The sequence below is a fragment of the Sinohyriopsis cumingii genome, chromosome 10 (assembly GCF_028554795.1).
Source record: "Sinohyriopsis cumingii isolate HCF-2022 chromosome 10, ASM2855479v2, whole genome shotgun sequence".
Classification (NCBI taxonomy): Eukaryota; Metazoa; Mollusca; class Bivalvia; order Unionida; family Unionidae; genus Sinohyriopsis; species Sinohyriopsis cumingii.
Genome location: NC_142970.1, coordinates 88002792 through 88017147, shown reverse-complemented (window position 1 = coordinate 88017147; position 14356 = coordinate 88002792).

The window sequence follows — 14356 nt, the reverse complement described above, 5'->3', positions numbered from 1 at the left end:
TTGAAGATAACATAAGTAGATTTCATACACAGAGAAACACTATAAAAAATAAAGGCTTGTAAAAGGTAGAGGTTTCCTTTTCTTAAAGTGTGCTATAGAAATTTTGTGAAATGTTAAAAAATTTGTTATTTATTGAATTCGTTGGTCTTTTAAAAATAAATTATTAAAACTGTATTGAATGTGAAAATAAAATTAAATTTTGTCAACACTATCAGCAGTTATTTTTTTCATGTTTCCAACTGAATCTTAACTGCAGTTGACAAATTGCCAAGCTTCACCTATGTATCACCAGTGGTCAGTCTGTTATCATTTATTAAAATATTCTTTGTAGCAAGGATTATGCTTGATGTAGTATGAGAGTACACATGTAATATCAAACTTGTCAGTCTCAGGGACATTTTTTTCACTGAATGCTAGACATGTTGGAGGTTTTTGGCAGCATGTACAAATTCAAGTTGTTGTGGTTCTCTTCCATATAATGACCCTAAATTTATATATTTAAGATAAATATTTGTATGCAGTAAAATGGTACAGTTTTCATCTTATAAAAAAAAATATTCAATCGAAATGAACAGCCCAGTAAATACATAACAATTTTAGCTAAGCTGTCCTCTCTGATGAGGAACTTTTACAGAAAAATTAAATATATATATATATATTTATGGGTTAATGAATATGTATTTATGGGTTAATACATATGTATTTATGGGTTAATAAATATGTAATTATTTGGTTAATGAATATGTATTTATTGGGTTAATGAATATGTATTTAATGGTTAATGAATATGTATTTAAAGGTTAATGAATATGTATTTATTGGGTTAATGAATATGTATTTATTGGGTTAATGAATATGTATTTATTGGTTAATGAATATGTATTTATGGGATAATGAATATATATTTAAGGGTTAATGAATATGTATTTACTTATGTATTGGGTGCACAATATGATCTGGATTGATAAACCTGAAAGTTGTCTTCACAGGAACACTTGCCACCTAAGATGCCAGATCAAGTCTGAATTCAGTGAGGTTATTCTGGGACAGGACAGATTTTACCTGTACTTAGAGGGTCACCTAACTGTTAACCTGAGAGAAATTAAGGCCAGATGTATGTATGCATGGATGTGTGTGTGTGTGTGTGTGTGTGTGTGTGATTTGAATTTTTAATGTAGCCTTAACAATTTTTCAGACATATCGCAATGATGTCTGCATAGTGGTAGTTCATAGTAACGTCTAGCACTTGGGCATCTTTCCGCAGACATGCAGCATGATGTCCCAACAAGTCTCATTATCTTGACACTAGTCGACCATTCCTAACACTGACCTCTTAGTGCTGAGTACCCATCGAGGCAGCTGTTAGTACCATTTTCATGTCTTTGGTACAAGTTGGCTGTGGTTTTACCTCCTGCATCCAAGGCAGATGATCTAAACACTAGACTACAGGAGTGGTCCTGTATGTGTGTGTGTGTGTGTGTGTGTGTGTGTGCATGCATGTGTGCATGTGTGTATGTATGTATGTATGTATGTATGTATGTATGTATGTATGTGCATGTGTGTATGTATGTATGTATGTATGTATGTATGTATGTATATATGTATGTCTGTGTATGTATGTACGTATGTTTGATGTATGTATGTATGTAATGTATATGTATGTATGTATGTATGTATGTATGTATGTATGTATGTATGTAGGCTTATTATTTGAATGACAAATCAGCACAATACTTACTATATAGTGTCACATAAATTTAGGTATCCTCAAAAGGCATGCAAAATAAAAAAAGGGAAACTCATTAAAATTCCAAGTCACATGGTACAAAAATGCTGCCTCCATAAATAAAATTGCTTCTTTTGTAATGGAGGTTGCACAGAATGCAGTATTTGATATTCTCATTAAAGAAAATAGACTGTACTGTATTTATGTTTTGTTTATTATTTATCAAAATGAATTCACCTTTTATATGTGGAACCAAAGATCTATAATATTCTTCCCCAAAAAATCTATATTCCAGCACAACAACTTTTGAAAAACTCTTTATGGTTGGAATGATTTATTATCCTGCTGATATTATTTACTTAACTCGTATATATTTTAGACCCATTATATACTCAAGCCATAAGTATTTGAGGCAATTATATGCACAGATCATACATATTTGGAACTATTACATATGTGTGCCATATGTATTTCTGACAGTTATATACACAAACCATGTATATTTAATAAAATTACATATAGAAAAATACACATTTGAACAGTTAAACACACAAGCCATATGTATTTGGGATAGTCACATGCACAAGCCTTATCTATTTGGGACAGATAAATACACAAGCCATATGTATTTGGGACAGATAAATACACAGATCATATGTATCTGAGATAGTTACATATACAAGCCATATGAATTTGGGACAGATACATACACAAGCCATATGTATTTGGGACAGATAAATACACAGATCATATGTATCTGAGATAGTTACATATACAAGCCATATGTATTTGGGACAGATACATACACAAGCCATATGTATTTGGGATAGTTACATACACAAGCCATATGTATTTGGGATAGTTTCATACACAAGCCATATGTAGTTGGGATAGATAAATACACAAGTCGTATGTATTTGGGACAGAAATACTCAAACCATATGTATTTGGGACAGTTACATGCACAAGCCATATGTATTTGGGACAGTTACATACACAAGCCATATCTATTTGGGAAAGAGAAAATACACAATCCATATGCATTTGGGACCATTATTATACATAAACCATGTATAGCTGGTAATAGGTTTATAGTTTGGTGTATTGACTGGTGTTAATGCAGATTGTCATGTTAATGATAGTTGCATTTAATGCATCACAGACAAGAAAAATATTTAATGTTCTGGAGATGTAAATTATTTGGTTGAATGAATGGTATAAGGGAGATCACCCAGTGTATCATACGCCTTATAAAGTATGAGCATTTATATTTAGTGTCTTGTTACAACTAACCTCTTGAGTCCCAGTTTTCAGTGAATAAGTAGCCAGGCTAGACATGTAAAATATATCTAAAAAGTTACTGAAATTCTGTTTTGATGCACAATATGTTAAACCAGCAAATTCATTGACATCTTTTTTGGTTTATAGAAATGGATTAAGTATGTCTCTGCTAAAATAATATTTGATCAATGTAGGTGCGAATGGGGAACCAGGGCCGGCGCTACCATATAGGCAAACTAGGTAGCCGCCTAGGGCGCTGATTTCAGGGGGCGCATTTCTCCAAATCAACAACAGTTTTGAAAAATAAATAAATAAATTTCAATTTTATTGAGGGTCGTTTTTTATCCTGGTTTATTTCATACAGGGACAAATAATCGGGTAGATTCAGTCTTAACAAAACACCAAAATATTTTCGGGGGGTGGGGCACTAGAATCTAAACTTGCCTAGTGCGTCAGATAGTCTGGCACTGGCCCTGTGGGGAACTATATGGTACATGGGAATTTGGCCTGCCATGCCCATTTATTAGTCACATGCTTTCCATGTTGTGATTGCAGATCATGCTTAAAACCTGGTGCAGTTATGTAGCTTAGTATATTTTTGGATGGCTGTGAGAATACAGAATGTGTATATGCGTGTGCTAGAGTGGTCTTGAGAATACAGAAGTCACAGTAATTAACACATGTTGCAAGCTTACCAAGGACAAACTGACATGTACCCATTTTCATTTTACTGCCAGAAGATGGATCATATGCTATGTTCTCCCATTGTCTGACTGTCAAAAATATCATTTCTGTGCATTAACTCAAGTTGTCCACCATCTATAGTTACCAATCTTGGTGGATAGTGTTATGTATATTTAATTTAAATTGTTTGTTTGTTAGTTTAAAATGTTTTAATTCCATTACATGCTATTGTAATGTAACATTGTTTACTGGACTTTACCTTGTCCAGAATTGAGTTCAGTTCTGTTTGACCTGATCGATTTTTTTATTTCATTGATTTTAACTTTTTCAAAAATTCTTTTTTTATCTTTCTCAGAGTAAGGATCATTAAATTGAGTCAAGGTCATACCTGGATATGTGATATTTTATCATGTGCCAGTTTGGTAAAATATTGCTATTTTTTCCAGAAGAATGAGCATTTGTCCCTCATCTGGGAATCTGTTTTGCATCTTAGCCATATAACTGATGTTTTGATAAAAGCTAGTCAGTCGGGCTTAAAACATTTGACATATTAGGTTATATTATGCTGTGACCAGTTTGGGATGAATTTTATTTGTCTTCAAATTATTGAATTAAAGTGATTGTTTTTTCCTGGAAATACAAAAGTGCTCTGATAATTCTTGGACAAAGACATTCATTGGAATTCATACTAAATTAAAACCTGGAATAATATTTCTGTGATGTAACAAGAGACTGTTGACACATCTACACTCTGTAGGTTATTACAGATATCATTGCCATCCATTTTGAATTTTGTGGGGATCTGAACTGAGATTCACTTAGAAGTTTTTATTACTAGGACGTGTTTTAATTCTTGGATTATTTTTGGATTTAATTCGCACTACTGTAAGTTCTTTTATCTTTTTTTTCACTTTATTTTCTAAGGAAATGATTTTTTTGGGTTAAATTTTACAAAGCTTGTTGTCTTCACTCTTTTCTGTTACTTATTTTAAGAGCATAGTCTCATAACAGAAAACTGGTGAGTCTTCCTTGGAATATGAATTTTGTTGAAGTATTTCAGAAAACTTTGTTTTAGAAATTTAAATTTCCCTAGTTTCAGAATTTAAAATCCCAAGTATTATTTCATGTTTTAGAAATCTTAAGTGAAATCAACAAGCCTTATTTTACAATGTCATCAAAAGTGGAGATCTTTATTTCAAATCCTACCAAGGGGCGTTAGACTTTTTGAAAAAAAGATGAACTGCTTCAGCTTGCCAGAAAATATGGTCTTTCTAAGGCAAAATCATTTTTAATGAAACAAGAAATAAAAAATATTTTGGTCATGTATTTAGTGGAAAAGAATGTTTTGGATAAAAGTGCTTTGGTTTCAATCAGTAATTGGAGTTAAGAAAGCTTGAACTTCAGAAAGAGGAGAAGCAAATGCAATTAGATAAAGAGGAGAGAGAGAGAGAGAGAGAGAGAGAGAGAGAGAGAGGAGAATGCAGGTGCAGTTGAAGGAAGAGAAGAAAAGAAACAAATGCAGTTACAGAAAGAAGAAAAATAAACGCAGTTACAGGAAGAAGAAAAACAAATGCAATTACAGAAAGAATTTAAACAAATGCAGTTTCAGAAAGGACAATCACAGTTACAGAAAGAAGAGAAACAAAAGCAGTTCCAATAGGAGAAAGAGAGAGAGAGAGAGAGAGAGAGAGAGAGAGAGAGAGAGAGAGAAACAAATGCAGTTACAATCCGAGAAAGAGGAGAGAGAGAGAGAGAGAGAGAGAGAGAGAGAGAGAGAGAGAGAGAGAGAGATGCAAATGCAAAGAGAGAAGGTAGAAAGGGAATATCATTTTAGAATAAGAGAATTAGAGCTGGCAAGGCAAAAGCACATTCCCACTTTACATACAAATTCAAGTTATGATGTTGCTAAGAAAATTACATTATTGCCCCCTTTTAGAGAAAAATACGTAGACAAATATTATCATCATTTTGAAAAAATTGCTGAAAATTCGAAATGGCAAAGGGATCATTGGACTCTATTATTACAGAGTGCACTTTTTGGCAAAGCCTGAGACATATATGTGTCCTTGTCAGGACATCAGAGTGCTGACTATGTTTAGTTAAGGAATGCATCTTAAATGGTTATGAGTTATTCCCTGAGGCTTATCAACAAAAATTCAGAAACTATATAAAAGAAGATGGACAAACTCATGTCGAATTTGCAAGAGAAAAAGAGCAGTTATTTGATAGGTGGCGCTTAACCAAGAAAGTTGATCAAGATTATGAAAACCTCAGACAACTCGTATTACTTGAAGAGTTCAAGAACTGTGTCCATAGTGACATTAAGACTTATCTTGGTGAGCATAAAGTCGAAACCTTGGAAAATGCTGCTCGTACTGATGACGAGTATTCCTTAGCTCATGAAGTTTCTTTTGTAAGCAAGTCTTTCACTCAGCCATCATCTGGTACAATATTTCAGCTCAATACGACCCCTTTTAAATTTCAATGTGGCACAACTTTTAGAAATCAAGTTTCTGATAAGAATGATCAGAAATCCTTATCTCTTCCTACTTGTACCTGTTACAAGAAGAAAGCAAACGTTATTTATGATTGCTACAAATTGAAAATAAGCATCAGAATCAAGATGGCTCTATTCTAAATGTTTTTATTTCTAAGAGGTCAAGGTCACGGTCATGTATTTAAAAAATACATTTGTTGTGTCTAATAAACCCTAATCTGATTGTATTATGGAGAATTATGAACCATTCGTGTCGAAGGGTTGTATATCACTCATGAGTGATTCAGCCAATCCCATCCCTATTAAAATTTTAAGTGACATGGGAGCTTCTCAGAGTCTTTTATTATCCGCTACTTTGCTTTTTTTTCTGACAAGTCCACTTCTAATGAGAGTGTTCTTTTTTAAGGAGTAGAGGTCGGCTTTGTTAATGTTCCTGTCCATTGTTTAAATTTTCCATCAGACTTAGTCTCATGAGCAGTGACAGTCGGAATAGTGACTTGTTTACCTATTAAGGGCATTTATTTATTGCTGGGCAATGACCTAGCTGGAGATAAGGTTGTGTTTTAATCTACTTGTAGCTGACTATCCTTGTTTGGATCAGAAAGTCGATCCTGTTGAAAAATAATTCCCTGATTTATATCCAGCTTGTGCAGTTACTAGAGCTATGTCAAAGATAGCTCTTGAGGATGATGATGATCAGGAAAATTATTCCTTTAGCTGACACATGTATTGTTCCAGCTTTTGGTTAGGTCACTTCACTCCTTGTTTGGATCAATCAAAAGGAATCGATCACATTGATCCTCTTTTAACCTCACATTCTCTTTATTCTAATCAGGGTTACAAAAGACAATCCCTTGTTCGTCGAACAGGGAAAATATCCTTAGATATCCTGTTTGTTTCAAATGGCCGTTAGTGAAACTGAAGCCACATAAGTACCTGTTTGTTATTTCATTAAAAATGGGATTCTTATGAGAAAATGGAGACCTCCCGAGGTATATGCTGTTGACGAATGGTCAGTGAACTATCAAACTTTAGTTCCAAAATTCTTAGTCTGGCCCATGAAATTCCTTTGGCTGGTCTTTTAGGGATCAATAAAACTTATTACAAGATCTTAACTCACTTATATTGTCCAAAAATCAAAAGTGATGTTATTAAATATTGTAGATATTGACATAACTGTCAAATGGTAGGAATACCCAATCAGAAAATATCTAAGGCTCATCTACAACCTATTCCTGCCCTTGACGAACCATTTAATAGATTTATGGTAGATTGTGTTGGTTCTTTACCTAAGGTAACCAGTATATGTTGGCCATTATGTGTTCGCCAACAAGGTTTCCATAGGCAATTCCCCTGAGGAATATAGAATCTCAAACAATAGTAAAAACTTTGATAAAGATTTTTTTAAATACTCAATTTGGCCTTCCCAAGTCTGTCGAGTCTGATCAAGGCTCAAATTTCATGTCTGGAATTTTCAATCACGTTATGTGCGAATTAGGCATCCAACAATTCAGATCTTCTGCCTATCTCCCTGAGGGCCAAGTGGAATTAGAAAGATTCCATCAGACTTTGAAAATATGAATCGAACATATTCTTTAGATATGGGTAAAGACTGGGATGAAGGTATTCATTTACTATTGTTTGCTGTTATCGAATCAGTTCAAAATCTTTAGGTTTCAGTCCCTTTGAACTGGTTTTAGGACATAATGTGCGTAGACTATTGAAGTTATTGAAAGAGAAACGTCTTTCTAATGAAGCTACTGAAATTAATCTTCTTGATTATGTTTCTAATTTTAAGTACCAGTTGTCAAAGGCTTGTGAGGTTGCAAGAGCAAATCTGCACCCTACTCAATCCAAAAGGAAGTCTATATATGATAAAAACTCTATAGATAGGAGCTTTCTGTCTGGTGATAGAGTCCAAGCTCTCTTGCCCATACCACAAATCCTCTTCAGGGCAAGTATTATGGTCACTACACAATTGACTGGAAAGTAAATGATCGAAATTACATTTTAAATACTTATGGGAAGCGTAAATAAAAACAACTCTGTCAGAGATAAACGTGTTAAAAGAGTATACTGAAAGAGATAGCCAGGTTAAACATGCAATTGATTTAGTTGTGATTGTCCCATTCAGTGAAACTTTATGTGAAGGAATATCATCAGATTCAACTGATATTGGAGTGACAAATCTTCGGAATTCAGAAATTATGAAAGATCTGGACCAGAAACTTTCACATTTGCAAAAGCAAGAAAGAAATGAATTTAAATAGTTATTTTTTGGATATGAGCAATTCTTTCCAAATGTTCCTACAAGAACGAAAACAATTTTCCATGACGCTGAAATTGTAAATTCTAAACCTGTGAAACAACACCCGTACAGGATGAACCCTCTCAAACAGGAATACTTGAAAAAAGAAATTCAATATTTGATGGAGAATAACTTTATAGAGCCTAGTAAAAGTGGCTAGAGTTTACCATGCATACATTTTCCAAAACCAGATAAAACTTTCCATCTGTGTACTAATTTTAGAAAGGTGAATAGTGAGACCAAAACAGATTCATTCCCATTACCACGAATCGATGACTGTATTGATTAGATCGGGAATGCCAAATATGTCACCAAATTTGACATTCTGAAAGAATTTTGGCAAATTACACTGACTAAAAGAGCAAAGGAAATTTCGGCATTCGTGACTCCAGATGGACTTTACTAATAAAAGGTTACGCCGTTTGGAATGAAAGGGTCGCCAAGTACATTTCAACGTCTCCTGAATATGATTACCTCTGTTCTAGACAATTGTGATGCTTACATCGATGATGTTCATCATCTACAACGACTCCTGGAAATAACATTTAGCAACAATTCGGAAATTCTTTGACAGACTTACTGATGCGTGTTTGACAATGAATTTATCTAAAAGTGAGTTCTGCCGTGCTAGTGTAACGTTTCTAGGACATATTATGGGACATAGACAAGTCAAGCTAATATATGCTAAGGTCAATGCTCTCTCTCTGAATTCCCTGTGCGAACCCCTCCACGAATTGTGATGCCTGTCATCAGGTTTATACGACGTAATGACAGTCAGTGGCGACTCATTCCAGTATAAAAAAGACCTGTGATAAAGGATGGATATTAGTGTTTTGATGCTCCTGAACGCCCAAAGATGTCCCTTAAAAGACGTGAACACCGCTCTCTGGATAAACAAGGAAAGAGAAGGAAAGGACTTCCTCCTCGTCTAGCCAAACATTGGGACATTTTGTCCGTCCTGTCCAAATCTCCTTCTCCCATGCAAAAATAACTCATTGAAATAGCCACCAAAGACGTCGTCGACACCGTGTGTTAATGTTGCTTGAATTTCTTGAAAGACACTATACCTTTGTCTCCACATCATAAAGAATGCTTAGCCAGGCATTTTCATGTTCTTTACCAAATGGTCCAAAAGAAAATACCCATCCGAAAAAAATGTTGGTACAACGCGGAGGAATTTTGCCCACGTTTTTAGGACCCTTGCTGAAACGAATATTGGGAATGATACTGGTAGGACTCATGGGAACATGAACAAAAATGACCAAGAAGGTAAAAGGGACCTCGGGAATCAAAACATCTCAGACTTGACCATTGAAATCGAATGGAATGACCAAAACTGGCTTTAGTGCCTTACAAACCATGAATGGAATACCATCGTTGGCAAGAACAACGGACCCCTCATTGACCTCCCAATGCTTATTTGATCGAGATGTCACACGTACAACACGAACTGCCACAGTTGATGGATCAGAACGATTTGTCCGAAACAGAAAAATAGCAAGAGTGCAGTCCACTATTGCAACGACTGCAACCCTTTCACCAGAAAGCTGTAGACGAAACAGCTCTGCTAATTCTGAAAGATTTTATAACCCTGTTGAAAAGTCCATTAGCACCACACCACAAACACCTCCAGAGGTCAGGACAGTCGCATCCACACGATTGCCTTTGGAGGAAGAGGTACGAAAAGTCTTTCAATGAGCGTCAGCAGCTCCCATTCCTAGTAAGATTGCATCGTCCTTGTTGACCCCTTCCCCAACTCCCAACGAGAATAACGTAAAGCTTGTGTTAAGAAGACGATGTCCACTCCTCCTTCGACAGAGGGCAAAAAGAAAAAAGGATAGACCTAAGTGATAACAGAAAAGAAGCCCAAAAGGAATCACATTACCACCCCACCCCCACTACCCTTGACTTCTACTCCCGTGGCACATCGGACACGTAAAGCCGTATCCAGACCACCATTGCGCCCCACACAAAGTAGCGTCAGCGAAGAGTGAGTGACTTATTCAAAAATAAAGAAGGTGTTAACCATCATTTTCTACGATCCAGCCCATCCTACGGGATACGGAGGAGTTCAGAAATGGTATCATGCTGTCAAAACCTGCCTGGAAAGTCTCCGTTTACGTCAAGTGCAACGATGGTTACAAGAACAAGCCACGTACACTTTACACAAACCCATTCGACGAAACTTTTCGAGTAGTCGCACCCGAGTGGATGGCATCATTCATCAATGGTAAGTTGATTAGCCAATGTCTCTCGTTTGGACACCCACAATCGTGGCTATAAATGTTTGTTTTGTGTCATCAACGACTTTTCCAAATTTGCATGGGTCGTGCCGTTGACTTTCAAATCGAGCTGTGAGATTTGTTTGAGATTTTGGGCAGGGACACTAAGTTAAGGATGAATATGGAGACAAAAAGGCGAATTACCAGTCGTGTACGACAACTTGAGTTTTGCGACGTTGTTTAGAGGCCCGATAGAAATGAACAAAGGGTTAAATTTGATTTTTGTGTATTACCATGTGGCTGAGTACAACATGGTGAGACACACCTCCGTACCGTTACTACGTGTCATTCCTTTCAAAGTAGATTCTGCCACGAACGCTGACGTCATTAACTCGTATTTCGACAGTGTCAAAATTGCTATAAAAGATGTGGGACAAAATATTCCATTTACGAAAAGGAAAGTCACTGTAAAACTCCATTTTAGAAAACGATTCTCGAACGAAACGTAAATTATGTATCCAGTGTACCGATGATTCGCTCGACAACGAAGACAAGGTTTAGAAGATATGTTGAAATCGGCGTTATTTTCTGTGGCGCCAGTTTTGAAACCGATGGTGACACGACGATTGCACGCCTCGAAAGATACCGCGTTGACACATGGCAATGAATTTCGCCAAAATGTCATCATCGGCAAACAAAACCCCCAAAAAGCTTTCGTGAGAGTAGGCGAAAATGTCTTGCTTCAAACACGCAAAAACATTTTCGGTCGATGAAGAACTCCTATTAATGCCCTGGACACTGCCGAGTCAGGTATAACTGATTCCTTGATGCCACAGCAAGGACAAGACATAAAGAGAGACGAAAACACTTTCAGAGGACTTCACACCCTAAAGCTAGAAAGATCAAGAAAAAGGAACCCTCTGAGACTTAGACATTTTTAATTATTAAATTAACTGAGGGCAATAAAAGGAAAGAAAATGATACACCGAGAGAGAGCCTTGCGCCTGTTCCAAGTCAGAACTGGATCTGTTTGCCATGCAACCAACGTTGTAGATCATGCAATAATCCCAATTGGTATAATTTCATCCCGTGTCCTCTTTGGCAGATTCCGCTCCCATCGAGTTTGAAATCAAAGGACAGCCTGAAGATTACATCGATCTGAATAGCAGTTACCTGTTCTTGAAAGTGAAAGTGATCAAACCGCCCAACACTGACCTAGACAACGATGATGTAGTAGATCCCGCCAACAATTTCATGCATTCCTTGTTCAGTGAAGATGATTTATAACACACTGGGTATCAGCAGCATGCATAGTTACCCATACCAAGCCTACCTGGAAAAATGACGTGAGGTACGGAACAGAAACAAAAAACACTCACCTGGGTGCTTGCGTGGTATGGAAACCTAAGAGAGAGACCAGTGCAACAGCCTTAGGGTTGTTGGGGGTGATCAAAATTTATCAGGATTTATTGAACGACGAAAGAAAACTGCTTGGAGCCGTAGTTTAGAACTGATTGATCGCGTGCATTTAGAAATGTAGTTGCAAGAGAAGTAAATGCTAAACCGGTTGATGTTCGCTTGAGACTGAATCGCTGCAGGTGATACCCTTTAAAAACTGTCATCGATAAGCCAGTCTCTACGTAAGATGTATGGAAGTGTTACCTAAAGTAAGAAACGACATTAGTTACACTTTGAGCAGAACGACCGCCAAGTGTCCGATACGACCCGTGGAAGTGAAAATGTTTACCCGCTGAACAACGATCTATGATCGAAGATCATCTGTTCCAAGGGCACTTGCCCAAACGTTGAATCATTGGCATCGTCAAGAATTCAGCCTTCAACGGAGCCTAATATGGAAATCCTTTCGAGTTTCAGCATTACAAAGTGTCCAAGATCGAAGTCAGTAGCAATGTCAAGACCTTGTGTACCAGATCTTTCGAACCTAAGTTTGGTAACGAGAAGTACTTGAGATAGTACTTATTTCTGTACGAAGCTACCGGACAGTTAGTGACCAACACCAGTCACGGTATTTCGTACGAGGATTATGCAGGAGTCTATACTTCGTGGGCTTATGATTTCCCTCGTGACCATGGCAGCGACGGGGGACATTTCCACCCTATAAAATCCAGCCAGATTCCTGTGGAACTTCAGTTTAATACATCTCTAAGCTAGACCGCGAACGTCCTCTTGCATGCTTAATTTGATAAGAAAGAAATCAACAGTTTGAGTGAAGTCATTCTTTATATTTAGAAGCTATGGTAGACTGTACTTCCTCTTTGAATATTGGAGAATCTATGGAAATGGAGAGGGAGGATATCATGGAAACAGAACCACAAGACAAAGACGTAAAAGACAGTGATGAAGTGCAGATGGCCAGAGAAAAAGAACAACATTTAGTCTCCTGTTTTACTAAACACCTTGGAAAAAATTGACAGAATTGACTAAGATTGATGTTGATGTCAAAGCGATCATCGCAATCAGATTCAACATGATACATGTCTGATGATGAGTCAAGAAGAAAATTGGACGAATATCCGGACGAAGCTTGGAGTCTTATCTCGGAAGAAGTCGTGTTGCATCAGTGGTATATAGACTTGTGTGATAATTCCTCTCCTCCATCACTTTGAAGCTCTCTTGTCCCAGAGTGCGAAGACGAAGCGATGAAACGGTTACTTGTCAGAGATTTTCAAGCAAAAACTCATGATTGAATTGATGAAAAACAAAACAAACCAAGAATAGATACCTGGGAACTTTATTACCTTTTGAAGCACAGAATTCATACATTGCCTCTTTGAATCCAGCGGTGTGTACTAGAGATGAAATGCCGCATTGCAATCCTCAAGATCATCAAGCTTATGTCATCATCACGGACGAAGCCATCTTCCAAGAACCCACTGGGTAGCCGTCTAATATCCCCGTGATGTTGTGTGGAGTATTTTGATTCGTATGGATTGTCACCTTTCGAAGAGGACGTCATCAACTTTATGAGAAGAAATGCCAAGACGACACGATTCAATAATGTGAAATTACAAGGCACAGATTCCATGGTGTGTGGACAATATTGTGTCTTTTTATCAACGCAGTCTTGGATATTCGTTGGAACATTTAGTGACTTGTTTTGATCGTCACTCTTCTTGAAACGATGACAAAGTATATCGACGGTTTTCCGATCAGTATGGTTATCTTTTTTCTTTAGCTAGGAAATATTGTGCACATCAATGGACCAATAACTTTCCTCAGTGGAAGCCCAGCTTAGCTTCACAAGGTTGTCAACCTCGTCAAAAATAGAATATCATTTGAAAAATGTTTGTTTGTTTGGAAAAAATCTTATATGGTTAATTGTTGGTTGCTAGTTGTTTGAATAAAAATGTTGAATTTTAATAACGTGTCGTTTGTTTTCAATTTTTGTCCTTTTAATACTCTTTGAATTTTCTCATCCCTCTTCCTCAGTAAAAAAATCATAGCGTTCCGACTCTAAACATTGTAGGAATGTTTTCTATCGCGTCAGCGCTTGAACCATACAAAGTTTCCCGTCTTAATGACTAACGAAGCAGTAAGCAGCACGTGAATTACTAAGAGAGTCAGCGATGGAAGCCATTTCCCCAAACAAGCTTTTAACGCGATAAGGGGGTTAAGCT